Source organism: Oncorhynchus keta, unplaced genomic scaffold (assembly GCF_023373465.1).
Source record: "Oncorhynchus keta strain PuntledgeMale-10-30-2019 unplaced genomic scaffold, Oket_V2 Un_contig_13850_pilon_pilon, whole genome shotgun sequence".
NCBI classification, from domain to species: Eukaryota; Metazoa; Chordata; class Actinopteri; order Salmoniformes; family Salmonidae; genus Oncorhynchus; species Oncorhynchus keta.
The window spans coordinates 36920-58898 of record NW_026278400.1 but is presented as its reverse complement, the minus strand read 5'-3'; the positions used below and the strand labels follow the sequence as shown (position 1 = coordinate 58898).

At 42.7% G+C, this 21979-nt stretch overlaps 1 long non-coding RNA gene and 1 pseudogene across 7 annotated transcripts; one reads left to right on the top strand and one right to left on the bottom strand.

Annotated features, from left to right (window-relative positions):
• LOC118379434 (ankyrin-2-like) overlaps positions 1 to 21979 on the bottom strand; it is an 82387-nt pseudogene that overhangs the window by 24154 nt on the left and 36254 nt on the right.
• Positions 649 to 16148, top strand: LOC127918255 (uncharacterized). Of its 7 annotated transcripts, XR_008099613.1 has the most exons (6): positions 1700 to 1819; positions 1898 to 3189; positions 3880 to 4180; positions 11678 to 12063; positions 13843 to 14110; positions 15957 to 16148. It is a non-coding gene; the product is annotated as an uncharacterized LOC127918255 (long non-coding RNA). The 7 variants fall into 7 exon arrangements; XR_008099610.1 differs by lacking the exon at positions 15957 to 16148 and having other exon boundaries at positions 13843 to 14394; XR_008099611.1 differs by lacking the exons at positions 13843 to 14110; positions 15957 to 16148 and adding an exon at positions 6512 to 6658 and having other exon boundaries at positions 11825 to 12792.

Below are 21979 nucleotides of genomic sequence, written 5' to 3'. Positions count from 1 at the left end.
AATGAAACAACAGACTCCGGTGAAGATGGCCTCATGTCAGTAAAGAAGTGGTTAAGATATAAAAGGACTCCATCCCTGTCTGAACCGAGTGACTCAGCCGAAATAGTTTTGTACTCAGGAAGGGACGACGACTGGATGAACTCCCATTCAGCTAAGACAGGGGAAGAGGTTCTAATTTCTGTCTCTACTGGCTGGGATATTAGCAAATGAGGTTCGTGCAAAGTTTCTGTGACTCTCTGGTCAGTGACACGAGGGACTGTTAGCAAGGACCCTCTTGTACCGTCTCCTCCTCTGCTGGACAAGCAGAATGACAAGAGGAGGCTGGTTCTTCAACACTAACTGGCCTCAAGTCCTCACCAGATCGATGCGGTCGATCCAGGGCTTTTCTAACCTTTCTGTCTCCTGCATATTCAAAAACACCTGTCTTACTCAAATAAGTGTCACCTTGGTACGCTGGGTCAAATGTATGGGCCATTAGCGTGGAGGGAACTGCCTTATAAACTAGTCTATATTCTGGAGTTGATGTTTTTCCTTGAGAGAATTCATAAATAGGCTGAGATTCAGAATCCTCCATTTCTGTAGATTTGCTTGTTTCTGCAGCATCTAACTCATCTAGTGACGTCATGGGTTCTGCAGAGGAGGGCCGTAACTCTGAAAGCCAGTACTGAACGAAAGAACGAGCGTACTCATCTTCAGGTGGGAGAGGACTGGTTTTAGTGAGCGTCTCGTCTACATGTTCATATTCACCTTCTGATATAAATGATTCAGGTGAATCTGCTCTGTCCTCAGCAAACGATTCATCAAGACAGAACTCAGATAATTCAATATCTGATGTTACTGATTCAGGTGATGAAGACCTATCAGCAGGGAATAACCCATAATAATCACAATATTGATGTAAGAACTGGGAATTGGAGAGTCAGGAGAGAGAGGCCTGTACTCATCAAATGATGTTACAGATTCAGGTGAAGATGGTCTAGACTCTACAAACAAGAGCTCAAGGAATGTATAACCACCTTCTGAAGTTACTGATTCTGGTGTCAAGGTTCTGAACTTTCTAAAAACTGTTCAATTGACTCTCTGAATTCACTATCAGCCAAAAATGAATCAGGAGAATCCGGTCTGTGTTCAGGAATCAGTTCATCGAGATATAATTCACAGTATTCAACGTCTGACGTTACCGACTGAGGTGACGAAGACCTATCGCCAGGGAGTTCGACATAATTATCACAACATTGATGCATGAACTGGGGAATAGGAGAGTCTAGAGAGAGAGGCCTACGCTCATCAAGTGATGCAACAGAGGCTGGTGAGTTTGGCCTTAACTCAGTAGACCAATCATTCAAAAAAGACCGAATCTCTTCTGCTGTTATTGACTCTGGTGCGACCGGCCTGTCCAGGACAAGTTCTTTGTCCTTCAGACGCTCCATTATCTCTCTAGCCTGTCTGTCTTTTGCATATTCAAAAACACCTGATTTATTCAAGTATCTTTCACCTTGGTACGCCGGGTCAAATGTATGGGCCATTAGAGTGGAGGGAACTGCCTTATAAACCAGTCTATATTCTAGAGATGATGTATTTCCTTCAGAGAATTCATAAACAGGCTGAGATTCAGAATCCTCCATTTCTGTAGATGGGCTTGTTTCTGCAGCATCTAACTCATCTAGTGACGTCATGGGTTCTGCAGAGGACGGCCGTAACTCTGAAAGCCAGTACTGAACGAAAGAACGAGCGTACTCATCTTCAGGTGGCAGAGGACTGGTTTTAGTGAGCGTCTCGTCTACATGTTCATATTCACCTTCTGATATAAATGATTCAGGTGAATCTGCTCTGTCCTCAGCAAACGATTCATCAAGACAGAACTCAGGGAATACAATATCTGATGTTACTGATTGAGGTGAATCTGCTCTATCCTCAGCAAACGATTCCTCAAGACAAAATCCACACAATTCAATGGCTGACGTAACAGAACAGAGGGAAGATCTACGCTCTGCAGTCATCACAACATCTGGGATTCTAGGTCCATAGTGGGGAACTGGAGAGTCAGGTGAGAGAGGCCTGTATTCATTCACTGACGCAACAGATTCAGGTGAAGATGGCCTCATGTCAGTAAATAAGTGGTCAAGATATAAAAGGACTCCATCCATGTCTGAACCGAGTGACTCGGGAGAAAGAGGTCTGTACTCAGGAAGGGACGGCAACTGGGTGAACTCCCATTCAGCTAAGACGGGAGAAAGAGGTCTGTACTCAGGAAGGGACGGCAACTGGGTGAACTCCCATTCAGCTAGGACGGGAGAAAGAGGTCTGTACTCAGGAAGGGACGGCAACTGGGTGAACTCCCATTCAGCTAGGACGGGGGAAGGGGTTCTGATTTCTGTCTCTACTGGCTGGGATATTAGCAAATGAGGTTTATGCAAAGTATCTGTGACTGTCTGGTCAGTGATGTTAGAGTGTTGTCGTGAGGAGATATATTGTTTTGTCACCTCAACTGCTGTGGCTTCAAAGACACTAGGCATGCCAAAGTTGGATTCATGAAATTGAACAGGCCCGAAATCCACACAATGTTCCCTCTGACAGTCAAGAACCTGTCTAACCTTGTATCTTTGTCCCGAATGTTCGAAAACACCAGTCTTACTATCGTAGGTTTCACCTTCGTTCGCTGGGTCATACCTATGGGACATTAGTTTGATGGGAACTGCCCTGTAAACTAGTCTATATTCTGGAGACACCGGCCGCACCTCAGAGAGTCCATGTACTGGCTGGGATGAAGATTCATCCGAGTCTAGTGATAGGCCTGTTTGTACAGCTTTAGACACCATGAACTGAGGTATGAAGGCCCAATGGACAGTTGGGATCTTTTCTAAAGAACCTGTATCATCATCCCGCTCTGATGTTTTAGGAAAACTACCATCATCCTCATCATCACCACCCTCTGAACAGATGGAAATAGGTGAATCTGGTCTGTCCTCAGTAAATAATTCCTCAGGGTAAAGTACTGAGAATTCAACATCTGAGGTGACTGATTCTGGTGATGAACACCTTCTTCCAGTGAAAGACAAATAATAATCACAACAATGTGATCTGAAATCAGGAACAGGAGAGTCTGGAGAGAGAGGCCTGTACTCATTTAACGACGTTATAGATTCAGGTGAAGATGGTCTAGACTCTGCAAACAAGAGCTCAAGGAAGGTATAACCATCTTCTGAAGTTACTGATTCTGGTGACAGGGGTCTGAATTTGATGAAACCTCCTTCATCTGCTTCTACAAATTCATTCTCTGACACAAAAGATTCTGGAGAATATGGTCTCTCTTCATTGAAAGATTCCTCAAGATAGAAGCCAGATCCTTCAATGTCTGAAGTTACTGAAATAGGTGACGAAGATCTGCTAAAGAATGAAGACACTGATGACTCAATGATTGTGGGTCTAAATTGTGGGATTGGGGAATCAGGAGATAGAGCTCGGTATTCGTAATTTGAAGTGATAGAATCAGGTGAAGATGGTCTAGACTCAGCAAACAAGAACTCAAGGAAGGTATAACCATCTTCTGAAGTTACTGAATCTGGTGACCAGGGTCTGAGTTTCATTAGACCTCTTTCAACTGACTCAACAAATTCACTCTCTGATATAAATGATTCAGGTGAATCTGCTCTGTCTTCAGCAAACAGTTCCTCAAGACAGAACTCAGAGAATTCAATATCTGAAGCTACTGATTCTGGTGATGAACATCTACTTCCAGTGAAAGACAAATAACAATCGCAACATTGAGGCATGAAGTGAGGAACTGGAGAGTCAGGAGACAGGGGCCTGTACTCATCAAATGATGCAACAGACTCTGGAGAAGATGGTCTAGACTCTGCAAACAAGAGCTCAAGGAAGGTATAGCAATTTTCTGATGTTATTGATTCTGGAGACAGGGGTCTGAATTTTATCAAACCTCCTTCAGTTGCTTCTATGAATTCACTCTCTGGCACAAAAGATTCTGGAGAATATGGTCTCTCTTCATTGACAAAATCCTCAAGATAGAAGCCAGATCCTTCAATGTCTGAGGTGACTGATTGTGGTGACGAAGATCTGCTAAACAATGACACTGACGACTCAATTATTGTGGGTCTAAATTGTGGGATTGGGGAATCAGGAGATAGAGCTCGATATTCGTCATTTGAAGTGATAGAATCAGGTGAAGATGGTCTAGACTCAGCAACCAAGAGCTCAAGGAAGGAATGCCCATCTTCTGAAGTTACTGATTCTGGTGATGAATATCTACTTCCAGTGAAAGACAAATAACAATCGCAACATTGAGGCATGAAGTGAGGAACTGGAGAGTCAGGAGACAGGAGCATGTATTCATCAAATGATGCAACAGACTCTGGAGAGGATGATCTAGACTCGGAAAACAAGAGCTCAAGGAAGGTAAAGTCCCCATCTGAAGTTATTGATTCTGGTGAGAGTGGTCTATACTCAGATAGGCTACTTTGATCTGTCACTGTAAATGCACTATCTGAAGGGGAATCTGGTCTGTTCAAACCACGATATTCAAGGTCTGAAGTTACAGACAAAGGTGATGTAGACCGACACACATTGTACAACAAGTAATAATCACAATGTCCAGGTCTGAATTGTGAACCACTTTCTGACAAGACTGACTCAGCAGATAAAGGTTTGACTTCAGATTTATCTTTGTGTTTCAAATTGTCTTCGTCTACCTCATCAAGAGAATTAGCTGGCTCCTGCTTAACTGGCATCATTACTGCAGCTGGTAACAACGACAAACATTTCTCATCACTTAAGTCAAGCTGTATAAATGCTGTTTTAGCTGCAACTGGTAACGTGGTTTTAGCCTCAACAGAGTCTTGTGTTGCCATTGTTGTGGTAGATAATAGGCCAGTTTTGGTTTCTCTGTGCTCAGCTTCAGAGTGGACTAAGGCAGGTGAGATGAATTTGTTGATATATGTTTCAGATTGAATAGAGTGAGGGAGAGAATCAGAAACTGGAGAAGCTGATTCATGCAAGACTGGACCAAGTTCTGCTTCCAATTGATACAGGAATTCAGTGTCTGAATATATTGATTCAGGAGAATCTGCTCTGTCCTCAGCAAATAATTCCTCAAGGCTAAATCCAGAGAATTCAATGTCTGATGTGACTGATTGTGGTGAGGAAGATCTGCTAAACAATGACACTGACGACTCAATTATTGTGGGTCTAAATTGTGGGATTGGGGAATCAGGAGGTAGAGCTCGATATTCGTCATTTGAAGTGATAGAATCAGGTGAAGATGGTCTAGACTCAGCAACCAAGAGCTCAAGGAAGGAATACCCATCTTCTGAAGTTACTGATTCTGGTGACCAGGGTCTGAGTTTCATTAGACCTCTTTCAACTGACTCAACAAATTCACTCTCTGATATAAATGATTCAGGTGAATCTGGTCTGTCTTCAGCAAACAGTTCCTCAAGACAGAACTCAGAGAATTCAATATCTGAAGCTACTGATTCTGGTGATGAACATCTCCTTCCAGTGAAAGACAAATAACAATCGCAACATTGAGGCATGAAGTGAGGAACTGGAGAGTCAGGAGACAGGAGCCTGTACTCATCAAATGATGCAACAGACTCTGGAGAAGATGGTCTAGACTCTGCAACCAAGAGCTCAAGGAAGGTAAAGTCTACATCTGAAGTCATTGATTCTGGTGAGAGTGGTCTATACTCAGATAGGCTACTTTGATCTGTCTCTGTAAATGCACTATCTGAAGGGGAATCTGGTCTGTTCAAACCACGATATTCAAGGTCTGAAGTTACAGACAAAGGTGATGTAGACCGACACACATTGTACAACAAGTAATAATCACAATGTCCAGGTCTGAATTGTGAACCACTTTCTGACAAGACTGACTCAGCAGATAAAGGTTTGACTTCAGATTTATCTTGGTGTTTCAAATTGTCGTCATCTACTTTATTAAGATAATTAGCTGGCTCCTGCTTTACTGGCATCATTGCAGCGACTGGTAATAACAACAAACATTTCTCATCACTCAAGTCAAGCTGTATAAATGCTGTTTTAGCTGCAACTGGTAACATGGTTTTAGCCTCAACAGACACTTCTGTTGCCATCGTTGTGGTAGATAATAGGCCTGTTTTGGATTCTCTGTGCTCATCTTCAGACTGGACTAAGGCAGGTGAGATTAATTTGTTGATATATGTTTCAGAGCGAATAGAGTGAGGGAGAGAATCAGAAACTGGAGAAGCTGATTCATGCAAGACTGGAACAAGTTCTGCTTCCAATTGATACAGGAATTCAGTGTCTGAATATATTGATTCAGGAGAATCTGCTCTGTCCTCAGCAAATAATTCCTCAAGGCTAAATCCAGAGAATTCAATGTCTGATGTGACTGATTGTGGTGAGGAAGATCTGCTAAACAATGACACTGACGACTCAATTATTGTGGGTCTAAATTGTGGGATTGGGGAATCAGGAGGTAGAGCTCGATATTCGTCATTTGAAGTGATAGAATCAGGTGAAGATGGTCTAGACTCAGCAACCAAGAGCTCAAGGAAGGTATAATCACCTTCTGAAGTTACTGATTCTGGTGACCAGGGTCTGAGTTTCATTAGACCTCTTTCAACTGACTCAACAAATTCACTCTCTGATATAAATGATTCAGGTGAATCTGGTCTGTCTTCAGCAAACAGTTCCTCAAGACAGAACTCAGAGAATTCAATATCTGAAGCTACTGATTCTGGTGATGAACATCTACTTCCAGTGAAAGACAAATAACAATCGCAACATTGAGGCATGAAGTGAGGAACTGGCGAGTCAGGAGACAGGGGCCTGTACTCATCAAATGATGCAACAGACTCTGGAGAGGATGACCTAGACTCTGTAAACAAGAGCTCAAGGAAGGTAAAGTCCCCTTCTGAAGTTATTGATTCTGGTGAGAGTGGTCGATACTCAGATAGTCTACTTTGATCTGTCACTGTAAATTCACTATCTGAAGGGAAATCTGGTCTGTACAAACCACGATATTCAAGATCTGAAGTTACAGACAAAGGTGATGTAGACCTACACACATCGTACATCAAATAATAATCACAATGTCCAGGTCTGAATTGTGTATTAGGTGAGTGAGGAGAAAGAGGTCGATGATATTCAAATGTTGTTACAGATTCAGGTATCGGAGAAATACTCCCATTGTACAACAAGTAATAATCACAATTTCTAGGTCTGAATTGTGAACCACTTTCTGAAAAGACTGATGCAGGAAGTAAAGTATTGACTTCAGATGTATCTGGGCATTTCAAATTGTCGTCATCTACTTTATTAAGATAATTAGCTGGCTCCTGCTTAACTGGCGTCATTACAGTGACTGGTAATAACGACAAACATTTCTCATCACTCAAGTCAAGCTGTATAAATGCTGTTTTAGCTGCAACTGGTAACATGGTTTTAGCCTCAACAGAGTCTTGTGTTGCCATTGTTGTGGTAGATAATAGGCCTGTTTTGGATTCTCTGTGCTCAGCTTCAGAGTGGACTAAGGCAGGTGAGATGAATTTGTTGATATATGTTTCAGATTGAATAGAGTGAGGGAGAGAATCAGAAACTGGAGAAGCTGATTCATGCAAGACTGGAACAAGTTCTGCTTCCAATTGATACAGAAATTCAGTGTCTGAATATATTGATTCAGGAGAATCTGCTCTGTCCTCAGCAATCAATTCCTCAACGCTAAATCCAGAGAATTCAATGTCTGATGTGACTGATTGTGGTGAGGAAGATCTGCTAAACAATGACACTGACGACTCAATGATTGTGGGTCTAAATTGTGGGATTGGAGAATCAGGAGATAGAGCTCGATATTCGTCATTTGAAGTGATAGAATCAGGTGAAGATGGTCTAGACTCAGCAACCAAGAGCTCTAGGAAGGTATAATCACCTTCTGAAGTTACTGATTCTGGTGACCAGGGTCTGAGTTTGATGAAACCTCCTTCATCTGCTTCTACAAATTCATTCTCTGACACAAAAGATTCTGGAGAATATGGTCTCTCTTCATTGAAAGATTCCTCAAGATAGAAGCCAGATCCTTCAATGTCTGAAGTTACTGAAATAGGTGACGAAGATCTGCTAAAGAATGAAGACACTGATGACTCAATGATTGTGGGTCTAAATTGTGGGATTGGGGAATCAGGAGATAGAGCTCGGTATTCGTAATTTGAAGTGATAGAATCAGGTGAAGATGGTCTAGACTCAGCAACCAAGAGCTCAAGGAAGGTATAATCACCTTCTGAAGTTACTGATTCTGGTGACCAGGGTCTGAGTTTCATTAGACCTCTTTCAACTGACTCAACAAATTCACTCTCTGATAGAAATGATTCAGGTGAATCTGCTCTTTCTTCAGCAAACAGTTCCTCAAGACAGAACTCAGAGAATTCAATATCTGAAGCTACTGATTCTGGTGATGAACATCTACTTCCAGTGAAAGACAAATAACAATCGCAACATTGAGGCATGAAGTGAGGAACTGGCGAGTCAGGAGAGAGGGGCCTGTACTCATCAAATGATGCAACAGACTCTGGAGAGGATGGTCTAGACTCTGAAAACAAGAGCTCAAGGAAGGAATGCCCATCTTCTGAAGTTACTGATTCTGGTGACGAACATCTACTTCCAGTGAAAGACAAATAACAATCGCAACATTGAGGCATGAAGTGAGGAACTGGCGAGTCAGGAGAGAGGAGCCTGTATTCATCAAATGATGCAACAGACTCTGGAGAGGATGGCCTAGACTCGGAAAACAAGTGCTCAAGGAAGGTAAGGTCCCCATCTGAAGTTGTTGATTCTGGTGAGAGTGGTCGATACTCAGATAGGCTACTTTGATCTGTCACTGTAAATTCACTATCTGAAGGGAAATCTGGTCTGTACAAACCACGATATTCAAGGTCTGAAGGTACAGACAAAGGTGATGTAGACTGACACACATCGTACAACAAGTAATAATCACAATGTCCAGGTCTGAATTGTGAATTAGGTGAGTCAGGAGAAAGAGGTCGATGATCTTCAAATGTTGTTACAGATTCAGGTATCAGAGAAATACTTCCATTGTACAACAAGTAATAATCACAATTTCTAGGTCTGAATTGTGAACCACTTTCTGAAAAGACTGATGCAGGAAGTAAAGTATTGACTTCAGATGTATCTGGGTGTTTCAAATTGTCGTCATCTACTTTATCAAGAGAATTAGCTGGTTCCTGCTTAACTGGCATCATTACAGTGACTGGTAATAACGACAAACATTTCTCATCACTCAAGTCAAGCTGTATAAATGCTGTTTTAGCTGCAACTGGTAACGTGGTTTTAGCCTCAACAGAGTCTTCTTTTGCAATTGTTGTGGTAGATAACATGTCTGTTTTGGTGTCTCTGTGCACAGATTCAGACTGGACTAAGGCAGGTGAGATTAATTTGTTGATATATGTTTCATATTGAATAGAGTGAGGGAGAGAATCAGAAACTAGAGAAGCTGATTCATGCAAAACTTGAACAAGTTCTGCTTCCAATTGATCCTGAAACTCACTGTCTGAATATATTGAGTCGGGAGAATCTGCTCTGTCCTCAACAATCAATTCCTCAAGGCTAAATCCAGAGAATTCAATGTCTGAGGTGACTGATTGTGGTGACGGCGATCTATCTTCTGTGAATAGCAAATAATAATCAGAACAATGTGATCTGAAATCAGGAATAGGAGAGTCAGGAGAGAGAGGCCTGTACTCATTTAACGACGTTATAGATTCAGGTGAAGATGGTCTAGACTCTGCAAACAAGAGCTCAAGGAAGGTATAACCATCTTCTGAAGTTACTGATTCTGGAGACAGGGGTCTGAATTTTATCAAACCTCCTTCAGCTGCTTCCAAGAATTCATTCTCTGACACAAAAGATTCTGGAGAATATGGCCTCTCTTCATTGAAAAATTCCTCAAGATAGAAGCCAGATCCTTCAATGTCTGAAGTTACTGAAATAGGTGATGAAGATCTGCTAAAGAATGAAGACACTGATGACTCAATGATTGTGGGTCTAAATTGTGGGATTGGGGAATCAGGAGATAGAGCTCGATATTCATCATTTGAAGCGATAGAATCAGGTGAAGATGGTCTAGACTCAGCAACCAAGAGCTCAAGGAAGGTATAATCACCTTCTGAAGCTACTGATTCTGGTGATGAACATCTACTTCCAGTGAAAGACAAATAACAATCGCAACATTGAGGCATGAAGTGAGGAACTGGCGAGTCAGGAGAGAGGGGCCTGTACTCATCAAATGATGCAACAGACTCTGGAGAGGATGGTCTAGACTCTGTAAACAAGAGCTCAAGGAAGGTAAAGTCCCCTTCTGAAGTTATTGATTCTGGTGAGAGTGGTCGATACTCAGATAGTCTACTTTGATCTGTCACTGTAAATTCACTATCTGAAGGGAAATCTGGTCTGTACAAACCACGATATTCAAGATCTGAAGTTACAGACAAAGGTGATGTAGACCGACACACATCGTACAACAAGTAATAATCACAATGTCCAGGTCTGAATTGTGTATTAGGTGAGTCAGGAGAAAGAGGTCGATGATCTTCAAATGTTGTTACAGATTCAGGTATCGGAGTAATACTCCCATTGTACAACAAGTAATAATCACAATTTCTAGGTCTGAATTGTGAACCACTTTCTGAAAAGACTGACACAGGAAGTAAAGTATTGACTTCAGATGTATCTGGGTGTTTCAAATTGTCGTCATCTACTTTATCAAGAGAATTAGCTGGTTCCTGCTTAACTGGCATCATTACAGTGACTGGTAATAACGACAAACATTTCTCATCACACAAGTCAAGCTGTATAAATGCTGTTTTAGCTGCAACTGGTAACGCGGTTTTAGCCTCAACAGAGTCTTCTGTTGAAATTGTTGTGGTAGATAATAGGCCTGTTTTGGTTTCTCTGTGCACAGATTCAGACTGGACTAAGGCAGGTGAGATTAATTTGTTGATATATGTTTCATATTGAATAGAGTGAGGGAGAGAATCAGAAACTAGAGAAGCTGATTCATGCAAAACTTGAACAAGTTCTTCTTCCAATTGATCCTGAAACTCACTGTCTGAATATATTGATTCAGGAGAATCTGCTCTGTCCTCAACAATCAATTCCTCAAGGCTAAATCCAGATAATTCAATGTCTGAGGTGACTGATTGTGGTGACGAAGATCTATCTTCTGTGAATAGCAAATAATAATCACAACAATGTGATCTGAAATCAGGAATAGGAGAGTCTGGAGAGAGAGGCCTGTACTCATTTAACGACGTTATAGATTCAGGTGAAGATGGTCTAGACTCTGCAAACAAGAACTCAAGGAAGGTATAACCATCTTCTGAATTTACTGATTCTGGAGACAGGGGTCTGAATTTTATCAATCCTCCTTCAGCTGCTTCCAAGAATTCACTCTCTGACACAAAAGATTCTGGAGAATATGGCCTCTCTTCATTGAAAAATTCCTCAAGATAGAAGCCAGATCCTTCAATGTCTGAAGTTACTGAAATAGGTGATGAAGATCTGCTAAAGAATGAAGACACTGATGACTCAATGATTGTGGGTCTAAATTGTGGGATTGGGGAATCAGGAGATAGAGCTCGATATTCATCATTTGAAGCGATAGAATCAGGTGAAGATGGTCTAGACTCAGCAACCAAGAGCTCAAGGAAGGAATACCCATCTTCTGAAGTTACTGATTCTGGTGACCAGGGTCTGAGTTTCATTAGACCTCTTTCAACTGACTCAACAAATTCACTCTCTGATATAAATGATTCAGGTGAATCTGCTCTGTCTTCAGCAAACAGTTCCTCAAGACAGAACTCAGAGAATTCAATATCTGAAGCTACTGATTCTGGTGATGAACATCTACTTCCAGTGAAAGACAAATAACAATCGCAACATTGAGGCATGAAGTGAGGAACTGGAGAGTCAGGAGAGAGGGGCCTGTACTCATCAAATGATGCAACAGACTCTGGAGAGGATGATCTAGACTCGGAAAACAAGAGCTCAAGGAAGGTAAAGTCCCCATCTGAAGTTATTGATTCTGGTGAGAGTGGTCGATACTCAGATAGGCTACTTTGATCTCTCACAGTACATTCACTATCTGAAGGGGAATCTGGTCTGTTCAAACCACGATATTCAAGATCTGAAGTTACAGACAAAGGTGATGTAGACCTACACACATCGTACAACAAGTAATAATCACAATGTCCAGGTCTGAATTGTGAACCACTTTTTGAAAAGACTGACGCAGGAGGTAAAGTATTGACTTCAGATGTATCTGGGTGTTTCAAATTGGAGTCATCTACTTTATTAAGAGAATTAGCTGGTTCCTGCTTAACTGGCATCATTACAGTGACTGGTAACAACGACAAACATTTATCATCACTTAAGTCAAGCTGTATAAATGCTGTTTTAGCTGCAACTGGTAACGTGGTTTTAGCCTCAACAGAGTCTTGTGTTGCCATTGTTGTGGTAGATAATAGGCCTGTTTTGGTGTCTCTGTGCTCAGCTTCAGAGTGGACTAAGGCAGGTGAGATGAATTTGTTGATATATGTTTCAGATTGAATAGAGTGAGGGAGAGAATCAGAAACTGGAGAAGCTGATTCATGCAAGACTGGAACAAGTTCTGCTTCCAATTGATACAGAAATTCAGTGTCTGAATATATTGATTCAGGAGAATCTGCTCTGTCCTCAGCAATCAATTCCTCAACGCTAAATCCAGAGAATTCAATGTCTGATGTGACTGATTGTGGTGAGGAAGATCTGCTAAACAATGACACTGACGACTCAATGATTGTGGGTCTAAATTGTGGGATTGGAGAATCAGGAGATAGAGCTCGATATTCGTCATTTGAAGTGATAGAATCAGGTGAAGATGGTCTAGACTCAGCAACCAAGAGCTCTAGGAAGGTATAATCACCTTCTGAAGTTACTGATTCTGGTGACCAGGGTCTGAGTTTGATGAAACCTCCTTCATCTGCTTCTACAAATTCATTCTCTGACACAAAAGATTCTGGAGAATATGGTCTCTCTTCATTGAAAGATTCCTCAAGATAGAAGCCAGATCCTTCAATGTCTGAAGTTACTGAAATAGGTGACGAAGATCTGCTAAAGAATGAAGACACTGATGACTCAATGATTGTGGGTCTAAATTGTGGGATTGGGGAATCAGGAGATAGAGCTCGGTATTCGTAATTTGAAGTGATAGAATCAGGTGAAGATGGTCTAGACTCAGCAACCAAGAGCTCAAGGAAGGTATAATCATCTTCTGAAGTTACTGAATCTGGTGACCAGGGTCTGAGTTTCATTAGACCTCTTTCAACTGACTCAACACATTCACTCTCTGATATAAATGATTCAGGTGAATCTGCTCTTTCTTCAGCAAACAGTTCCTCAAGACTGAACTCAGAGAATTCAATATCTGAAGCTACTGATTCTGGTGATGAACATCTACTTCCAGTGAAAGACAAATAACAATCGCAACATTGAGGCATGAAGTGAGGAACTGGAGAGTCAGGAGAGAGGGGTAAGTACTCATCAAATGATGCAACAGACTCTGGAGAGGATGATCTAGACTCTGAAAACAAGAGCTCAAGGAAGGAATGCCCATCTTCTGAAGTTACTGATTCTGGTGACGAACATCTACTTCCAGTGAAAGACAAATAACAATCGCAACATTGAGGCATGAAGTGAGGAACTGGCGAGTCAGGAGAGAGGAGCCTGTATTCATCAAATGATGCAACAGACTCTGGAGAGGATGGCCTAGACTCGGAAAACAAGAGCTCAAGGAAGGTAAAGTCCCCTTCTGAAGTTATTGATTCAGGTGAGAGTGGTCTATACTCAGATAGGCTACTTTGATCTGTCACAGTACATTCACTATCTGAAGGGGAATCTGGTCTGTACAAACCACAATATTCAAGGTCTGAAGTTACAGACAAAGGTGATGTAGACCGACACACATCGTACAACACATAATAATCACAATGTCCAGGTCTGAATTGTGTATTAGGTGAGTCAGGAGAAAGAGGTCGATGATCTTCAAATGTTGTTACAGATTCAGGTATCGGAGAAATACTCCCATCGTACAACAAGTAATAATCACAATTTCTAGGTCTGAATTGTGAACCACTTTCTGAAAAGACTGATGCAGGAAGTAAAGTATTGACTTCAGATGTATCTGGGTGTTTCAAATTGTCGTCATCTACTTTATCAAGAGAATTAGCTGGTTCCTGCTTAACTGGCATCATTACAGTGACTGGTAATAACGACAAACATTTCTCATCACTCAAGTCAAGCTGTATAAATGCTGTTTTAGCTGCAACTGGTAACGTGGTTTTAGCCTCAACAGAGTCTTCTTTGCAATTGTTGTGGTAGATAACATGTCTGTTTTGGTGTCTCTGTGCACAGATTCAGACTGGACTAAGGCAGGTGAGATTAATTTGTTGATATATGTTTCATATTGAATAGAGTGAGGGAGAGAATCAGAAACTAGAGAAGCTGATTCATGCAAAACTTGAACAAGTTCTGCTTCCAATTGATCCTGAAACTCACTGTCTGAATATATTGATTCAGGAGAATCTGCTCTGTCCTCAAAATCAATTCCTCAAGGCTAAATCCAGAGAATTCAATGTCTGAGGTGACTGATTGTGGTGACGAAGATCTATCTTCTGTGAATAGCAAATAATAATCAGAACAATGTGATCTGAAATCAGGAATAGGAGAGTCTGGAGAGAGAGGCCTGTACTCATTTAACGACGTTATAGATTCAGGTGAAGATGGTCTAGACTCTGCAAACAAGAGCTCAAGGAAGGTATAACCATCTTCTGAAGTTACTGATTCTGGAGACAGGGTCTGAATTTTATCAAACCTCCTTCAGCTGCTTCCAAGAATTCATTCTCTGACACAAAAGATTCTGGAGAATATGGCCTCTCTTCATTGAAAAATTCCTCAATATAGAAGCCAGATCCTTCAATGTCTGAAGTTACTGAAATAGGTGACGAAGATCGGCTAAAGAATGAAGACACTGATGACTCAATGATTGAGGGACTAAATTGTGGGATTGGGGAATCAGGAGATAGAGCTCGATATTCATCATTTGAAGTGATAGAATCAGGTGAAGATGGTCTAGACTCAGCAACCAAGAGCTCTAGGAAGGTATAATCACCTTCTGAAGTTACTGATTCTGGTGACCAGGGTCTGAGTTTCATTAGACCTCTTTCAACTGACTCAACAAATTCACTCTCTGATATAAATGATTCAGGTGAATCTGGTCTGTCTTCAGCAAACAGTTCCTCAAGACAGAACTCAGAGAATTCAATATCTGAAGCTACTGATTCTGGTGATGAACATCTACTTCCAGAAAGACAAATAACTCGCTTGAGGCATGAAGTGAGGAACTGGAGAGTGAAAGACAAATGATGCAACAGACTAACTAACTCTGAAAACAAGAGCTCAAGGAAGGAATGCCCATCTTCTGAGGATTCTGGTGATGAACATCTACTTCCAGTGAAAGACAAATAACAATCGAACATGGGCATGAAGTGAGGAACTGGCGGAGAGAGGGAGCCTGTATTCATCAAATGATGCAACAGACTCTGGAGAGGATGGCCTAGACTCGGAAAACAAGTGCTCAAGGAAGGTAAGGTCCCCATCTGAAGTTGTTGATTCTGGTGAGAGTGGTCGATACTCAGATAGGCTACTTTGATCTGTCACTGTAAATTCACTATCTGAAGGGAAATCTGGTCTGTACAAACCACGATATTCAAGGTCTGAAGGTACAGACAAAGGTGATGTAGACCGACACACATCGTACAACAAGTAATAATCACAATGTCCAGGTCTGAATTGTGAATTAGGTGAGTCAGGAGAAAGAGGTTGATGATCTTCAAATGTTGTTACAGATTCAGGTGTCGGAGAAATACTCCCATTGTACAACAAGTAATAATCACAATGTCCAGGTCTGAATTGTGAACCACTTTCTGACAAGACTGACTCAGCAGATAAAGGTTTGACTTCAGATGTATCTTGGTGTTTCAAATTGTCTTCGTCTCCCTCATCAAGAGAATTAGCTGGCTCCTGCTTAACTGGCATCATTACTGCAGCTGGTAACAATGACAAACATTTCTCATCACTTAAGTCAAGCTGTATAAATGCTGTTTTAGCTGCAACTGGTAACGTGGTTTTAGCCTCAACAGAGACTTCTGTTGCCATCGTTGTGGTAGATAATAGGCCTGTTTTGGTTTCTCTGTGCTCAGCTTCAGAGTGGACTAAGGCAGGTGAGATGAATTTGTTGATATATGTTTCAGATTGAATAGAGTGAGGGAGAGAATCAGAAACTGGAGAAGCTGATTCATGCAAAACTTGAACAAGTTCTTCTTCCAATTGATCCTGAAACTCACTGTCTGAATATATCGATTCAGGAGAATCTGCTCTGTCCTCAACAATCAATTCCTCAAGGCTAAATCCAGATAATTCAATGTCTGAGGTGACTGATTGTGGTGACGAAGATCTATCTTCTGTGAATAGCAAATAATAATCACAACAATGTGATCTGAAATCAGGAATAGGAGAGTCAGGAGAGAGAGGCCTGTACTCATTTAACGACGTTATAGATTCAGGTGAAGATGGTCTAGACTCTGCAAACAAGAGTTCAAGGAAGGTATAATCACCTTCTGAAGTTACTGATTCTGGAGACAGGGGTCTGAATTTGATGAAACCTCCTTCAGCTGCTTCTACAAATTCATTCTCTGACACAAAAGATTCTGGAGAATATGGTCTCTCTTCATTGAAAGATTCCTCAAGAGAGAAGGCAGATCCTTCAATGTCTGAAGTTACTGAAATAGGTGACGAAGATCTGCTAAACAATGACACTGACGACTCAATTATTGAGGGACTAAATTGTGGGATTGGGGAATCAGGAGATAGAGCTCGATATTCGTAATTTGAAGTGATAGAATCAGGTGAAGATGGTCTAGACTCAGCAACCAAGAGCTCAAGGAAGGTACCTTCTGAAGTTACTGAATCTGGTGACCAGGGTCTGAGTTTCATTAGACCTCTTTCAACTGACTCAACACATTCACTCTCTGATATAAATGATTCAGGTGAATCTGGTCTGTCTTCAGCAAACAGTTCCTCAAGACACAACTCAAAGAATTCAATATCTGAAGCTACTGATTCTGGTGATGAACATCTACTTCCAGTGAAAGACAAATAACTATCGCAACATTGAGGCATGAAGTGAGGAACTGGAGAGTCAGGAGAGAGAGGTAAGTACTCATCAAATGATGCAACAGACTCTGGAGAGGATGATCTAGACTCCGTAAACAAGAGCTCAAGGAAGGAATGCTTGTCTTCTGAAGTCACTGATTCTGGTGACAGGGGTCTGAATTTCAATTCACCAATTTCTATCGCCGATGAGTATTTTTTCACAGGAACTACATAATCCAGGAAGTTAGCTCTATACTGTGGAATTTGTAACATCTCCGGATCTGGTGATTCCGATCGGTTTTCAGTTACTGATTCTCCATGACTTAAACTAGAGTACTCAAATTCTGATGTTACTGAGGATGGCGAGGAGGGTCTACTTCTAGACGGATACGTTTTATATTCAGCTAACGGCAAACTAAACTCAGGAAGTGGAGAGTCGGGAGAGAAGGGCCTACAATCATCCAACAACGTATCAGATTTAGGTGAAGGTGGCCTCGTGTCAGTTAATAAGAAATGGTCTAGATATATAAGGACTCCATCACTGTCTGAACCAAATGACTCAGGAGATCTGAGAGCTGTACAGATCTGGGATCTGTGCTCAGGAAGGGACGACAATTGGATGAACTCCCATTCCATTTCTGTTTCAGATCCTGGATCAGATCCCGGTGATTGTGGTCTATGTTTTGCCATGTCTCTTTCAGCTACTGTATCTACTTCTGACAATATTGAATTAGGAGAATCGGGTCTTTCCACGGCATGCAATTCCTCAAGACAGAGCTCAGAATAGTCTAGGTCTGAAGTAAAAGATTCAGGTGAAACGGATCTATCTATTGAATCACACAGTGAACTTTCCTCACGCACTGAGGGTGTGCGTTGAGGAGCCGGCGAGTTAGGTGAAAGCTGCCTATACTCATCCAATGAAGTAACAGACTCTGGGAGGATGCTCTGCACTCAGTGAAAAACAGATCTGCATAGCCCATCTCTGATGTCACAGCTGACCACGACAGGTGACCAGGTGACCACGACTTGTAGTCTCCTAGGATCATGATACTATCAGTCTCCGGTAAAGGTGTCTCAGGTGCAGGTGTGTCAGGTACAGGTGCCTCAGGTACAGGTGTGTCAGGTACAGGTGTGTCAGGTATAGGTGTCTCAGGTACAGGTGTGTCATAGTCTGGTACTGGGGAGTTCGGGGACAGGGTCCTACTCTCAGTCACCAATTCATACAACTCTGGCGATGGGGACCATATGTCATCAGAAAACACCTCAGAGGACACAGGGGATAGGGAACTCAGAACACTGTCTGAATGGTAAGGAGAGAAGGGTCTCCGGATAATATCGGTGTAAGAAGGGGAGAGGGGACTCCGGATGCTATCTGGGTAGCAAGGAGAGAGGGGACTCGGGTGATATCGGTGTGGGAAGGAGAGAGGGTACCAAGAGCACTATCTGCTATCTCTGAATCACAGGAATCCTTTTTACCCTTGTATATGTCTGAAGGAGAGTATGACGGTTCTCTACTCTCTATAATGTAGGCTTTAACCTCGGATGAAAATCTACACCCATCCGACCCGGGAGAAAGAGGCCTGCTTTCACGGAATGCCCTGGCAGAATCTGGAGACATTACCCTACGCTCGCAGAGAGGGGAGTCAGGTGAAATTGCCCTGTAGGCGCCAACGGACATTACGGACTCAGGGGATGATAATCTAGCTACGGTTATGAGCCCTTCTTCCATGGGTGAGAGACCCCGTAGAGAGTCAGGTGACAGGCACTCCATTTCTGAATCAGGAGTCAGAGGTCTGTAGTTAGTGAGATGTGAATACAGTGTTGTGTCTTGGCCAGGAGACTGGGGGTAACTGGCATGAACATGCCGGATGTTTTTGCCCTCACTATGACGTGATCAGGTTCTGGTCGGACAGTGATAAAGCTAGGGTGCCTGTCAGGTGAGTCACGTGTCATCGGAGTGAACTCGCTGGTTGCCGGACTTTGCTTCGGCCGAACAATGCCCTTTTGGACGTTGGTTTGCTCTACCATGCTGTAGTGAGCCATGGCACAACCCTCTCCTGGCTCGTCAATAAATGAAAGCTGTGTCTCCACCTGTGATTGGTTCTTTCTGAGAGCTACCAGCTCCAGGCGTTTCTCTGACCGGTCTTCGGACTTGTGGGGATCGGGGACCATCTCAGTGACCTGCAGGACATCTTCTGAGCCGTACATGGCCCGGTAGAAACGAGCCGTTATCTCTTCTATGTGCTTTTCTGTTCTCTGGTCAGCCTCCTCAGCCACTGTTCTCTTGTCAGCTTCCTCAGCCATGGCCAGACTTGCCAGACCACGGCTACAGTCCTGAGGCGAACAAGCCTGACTACGGTTCTCAGGCGAACACGCGTTGCTACAGTCAGACTCAGCTAAATGACCGTGGTCATAGATTTCTGTGCTGGCCTCTCTGGAGAACCTGGCTTTGGTTTTAGGGTTCAGGGTTCTGTCCAGTGGCATCTCCCTAAACCCAACACAGAGTTCTCTGAAGTCTGTCTCTGCCTGCTCAGACTCTGACAGACTCAGACCAAAGTCACTGATCACTATGGGAGACGATATCCTGAGCTGTTCCGGCGACAGCCAGCGCTCACGCTCAAATCCGCCTCGCCCCGGTGGGGACATTTGGTCAACACCAGCTGGCAGAGGCCCAGTTGCGCCCACTTGAGCGTGGAGCAGACCACTGCTACTTCTGCTGCGCTGGCCCTGAGGCTGGTCTCTGGTTTGGTACTGGGGGCCATACACCTGAGACGCTAGTCTCCATGTTTCTGCTCCAATCACGTTCAGAGGGGGACTTACTTGCTCGCTGGCGGTGGCAGACTCCCTTGTTACCGTGTCCTCCCACGGGTTGGGGCTCAGCTCCCTGAAACATGAATGGCATGAACACTGTTACATTTACATTTTAGCAGACTCCAAAGAGACATACTATATGACTATATAATATAAGCAACAATTATTATAATCATTATAATTATTATATATTATTATTAATATTATTGTTATTATTATGATCATCTGGAAGAGCTATCAGGTATTGACAATATTACATTCTGATGATCTACTGGAATGACAGATTGATAATGAGTCTCAAACTCTGTAGAATACTCCTCTCTTACTAAAGCCGACAGGTAAATGAATATAAAAATATTCTCATCCATCCATGAAGCTGATTGGCTCATTCTCTGACTGACATACGTTGTGATCTCCAGGTCCTCCAATAGCCCATGCATGCTCTCTGAGTGGGTGTGGCCCATAGGCTCCGCCCAGGAAGGAATGTCCAGGAGGGAGGCCACTGATAAGTCTTCCTCTGAGACGGCTGGGGGCGGTCTGGGAGAAGAGTCCACCCTCCTCACCAGTCTGAGGCTGTCTACGTCCTCCTGCACTGAGGACAGGGCTACAGACACTGGCAGACAGAGACACATAGAGACAGAGAGACAGACAGACAGACAGACAGACAGACAGACAGACAGACAGACAGACAGACAGACAGACAGACAGACAGAGAGAGAGAGAGAGAGAGAGAGAGAGAGAAAGAGAGAGAGAGAGACAGAAATAGAGAGACAGAGACAGAATGAGAGAGAGAGAAACAGAGAAACACAGAGAGAGAGAGAGACAGAAATATAGAGAGACAGAGACAGAATGAGAGAGAGAGAAACAGAGAAACACAGAGAGAGAGAGAGAGAGAGAGAACACACAGACTCAGGATCAAAACAGGGTCAGATTATATCGTCCTCTACCAGCATCACTGGCAGAACCCTCTAAATGAACCCTTACACTGAATACGAATTACACTGTGACATTTGGGGGATGTCTATAAAATAATGTATGGGCCAAATACTAAAGACGTAATTTAACGATTAAAAGGACCTTTAAATGTGGCAAGAACACAACTAGTCATGATGCTCTCATCTGATCGTCAAACAAATTACTCATTAGTATCGTGGCAAGGAAACAAATAACTTAGCGGATTTAAAACAGCATGTTGGAAACAAACATCATTATATTGGAAAACAGCCCTGATGTTGGAAAACAGCCCTGATGTTGGAAACAAACATCATTATATTGGAAAACAGCCCTGATGTTGGAAAACAGCCCTGATGTTGGAAAACAGCCCTGATGTTGGGGAACAGCACTGATGTTGGGGAACAGCACTGATGTTGGAAACAAACATCATTATGTTGGAAAACAGCCCTGATGTTGGAAAACAGCCCTGATGTTGGGGAACAGCCCTGATGTTGGGGAACAGCACTGATGTTGGGGAACAGCACTGATGTTGGAAACAAACATCATTATGTTGGAAAACAGCCCTGATGTTGGAAAAACAGCCCTGATGTTGGGGAACAGCCCTGATGTTGGGGAACAGCACTGATGTTGGGGAACAGCACTGATGTTGGGGAACAGCACTGATGTTGGAAACAAACATCATTATGTTGGAAAACAGCCCTGATGTTGGAAAACAGCCCTGATGTTGGAAAACAGCCCTGATGTTGGGGAACAGCACTGATGTTGGGGAACAGCACTGATGTTGGAAACAAACATCATTATGTTGGGAAACAGCCCTGATGTTGGGAAACAGCCCTGATGTTGGGGAACAGCCCTGATGTTGGAACACAGCCCTGATGTTGGAAACAAACATCATTATATTGGAAAACAGCCCTGATGTTGGAAAACAGCCCTGATGTTGGAAAACAGCCCTGATGTT